The following is a 2,946-nucleotide window of genomic DNA, read 5'->3' as shown; positions in this document are numbered from 1 at the left end:
CACCAAAACATTTAGGGAAAAATATCATTTCATATATATAACAAATATATGAATAAATAGAAACGTGATACCAGATCTTTTCCATTTATCAAGTAAAGCATTCTGCTTATTCAAATCTCAAAACTCTGAACCAATCAGGTTCCACATAGTGCAACTTTTAAACTTTTTCTTAACCCAACAAGGTTATATAAAGATTCAGGTCAAACCTGACATTTTCTCCTCAATAACATCCAAACTATAATTTCCAATAAGAACCTTGATCCTAAATCTTTAAGTCACAAAGAAATAAAGACTCCAGACCATGGTAGTCTTAAAGGATATAATAGAATGAGTTATATCATACAACACACATACAAATGTCACCCTTATATCCAAAGGTACACATCTCCTTGATATGCCACCCTTATCCCATGGTACACCTGTTCTTGATATGCCACCCTTATCCCATAGTACACCTCTCCTTGATATGCCACMCTTATTTCCTCATCAAAATATTTCACAGAATAATTTCAAATAAACCGCAGCCATTGAAATTATTATCAATACAAAATCATTTATTTCAAAACTTCCTTTTTATGATAAAAATAACATTTCTTATTAAAAACACAAAACCACATTTTCAATCCGGTCAACTTGATTAGCCGGACTTCAACTCCGGTCAACTATCCGGACAACACATGGAACAAGCTGTGTCCGATTAACCTTTAGAGTAGATTCCAACTTTTGTCCGGATAACAWGTCCGGAYAACACTCCGCATAAAGCTTGACCGATTTAACCCTTAGAATATAAGCCAACATCTTTGTCCGGATAACAAGTCCGGACAACACTCCGTTCAYAACTTAACCGGCTTAAAACAATCCGGACAACAAATCGTCCACCCTTTGTCCGATTTAATACAATCCGGACAACACATCGTCCACCCTTTGACCGATTTAAAACAATCCGGTCAAACCTTGTCCGGTTTAATATCCGGATAAACACTTAGAGCATAAGACTGATTTCTATCAAAATTCAAACAAAATTCATATGAAACCAGTAATAATTTTATGCAAAAAAGTTTAGAAATCACTCACCTTATCAGCCTTTTGAAACCAAACAATTGAAATTAAATCTTGAATCTCCAGACAATCCGGTCAACTCTTTTATCTTTTTAAATCGTACAACTTTACCAAAGCAAGAAGAGAAAAATATGGAGGCTCAACCTCCCTTTTTATACTTTCCAAATCTGGAAAGTCAGCTAACAGCCCCTTTTTCTTATTCACACTATATTATACACTTATGCACACATGGACACATACACATGCATGCATACATATATTATGTGTGTGTGTGTATATATATATATATATATATATATATAACATATGCATATTTCATAATATGCACATTTTTCACATACCAGCATGATCACATATAACAATTTATCATGCTATCACGTAATCATTTAATCAGATAATCACATATTAATTACCTTGGGTGATAATCAGGACCCGGTTATCACATAAAATATATAAATAAAAGAAAAGATAAAAAATATATAAATTTGGGAAAAATACTTAAAAGTTAACACTGAAAAAAAAAATATATATATATATATATATATATATATATATACGTTCAAATGAAAACGTGCAATTCTTAAAAACCGTGTAAACTAATTTTGACAAGTAGAAAAATTCCATTTTTTTCTAATTAAATTTAATCATTAAAGATATATTGGTCATTTGCATTGTTTTTTATTTAATATGGAAGGTATTGATAAAATCTTAATTAAGGTAACATAATAAAAAAAATTATAAATTGTAACATTTAAATATTTAATTAAATTATAATGTTAAAAATTGGATTTTGTTATATTGTGCACGGTTTATTATTGCCAAGATTCATGAAAATCGTAAGTTATTAGATTAATAAATCCATGAAATCAGTAATAAAAAAAATATTCATGAAACTGGTTTCATACATGGTGAAATTGGTGCATGGAGTAAGTGAAAAATGATTATGAAATGGATGCATGATGAAACTGGTTTCATACTTGGTGAAATTGGTGCATGAAGTAAGTGAAAATGATTATGAAATGGGTACATGATGAAATGGGTACAACATAAAATGGATGCAGGATGATATGGTGCGTGAACAATCTCATTGGACAAGTGAAACAGGGTGCACGATGAATAGGGTGATGAATTTACCATAATAGGGTGCATGATGAATAGGGTGATGAATTTACCATAATAGGGTGCATGATGAATAGGGTGATGAATATGGTGCATGATGAAGATGTGGTTGGGTTTACCATTTTGCTCTTCTTGCTATTATAAAATAATTTTTTAATATATATATATATATATATATTAACTTTCTAAAATAAACTAAACTAATCTTGACTATTGATCAAGAAAATAGATGTATGATATTGGTTTACACAAATGGGGGCGGTCTTGTTTGTATCTATACTATTTTATAAAGCAAATTTAACAAAAGTCTTAAAATACTAAATGACCAAGATACCCTTTATACCACTTTTTCATCCCTTCCTCTCCTCACATACATTCACCCCCTCACATACACTCACCCTCTCACAACCAATTTTTTAAAATTATAATTTTAAATTTACACTTTATACCCCAATAATTAATTAATTAATTTACTTTACGTCATTTACTTTTAAATGTTTATTTTTAAACCTTTATTAAATCAATATACATAATCGTATATCAATTAAAACATGTTTAAATATACATTTTTATTTTAACAAGTTACACCATTATAATCGTCTCGTTAATACCTTCGAAATGAGTCCAATATTGAATAATTTTTGACTTAATTATATTATTATATGTTATATATACTGTGAAAAAATATTTTTTAATATTTACGATTTATACTTTTATAGTTATTTATTTATATATATACTATATATTTTGGGGTTAGGCTGTCCAAAT

The sequence above is a fragment of the Cynara cardunculus genome (assembly GCF_001531365.2).
Source record: "Cynara cardunculus var. scolymus isolate 2C chromosome LG 17, CcrdV1, whole genome shotgun sequence".
Taxonomy (NCBI): domain Eukaryota; kingdom Viridiplantae; phylum Streptophyta; class Magnoliopsida; order Asterales; family Asteraceae; genus Cynara; species Cynara cardunculus.
Note: the sequence above shows the minus strand (reverse complement) of the source record.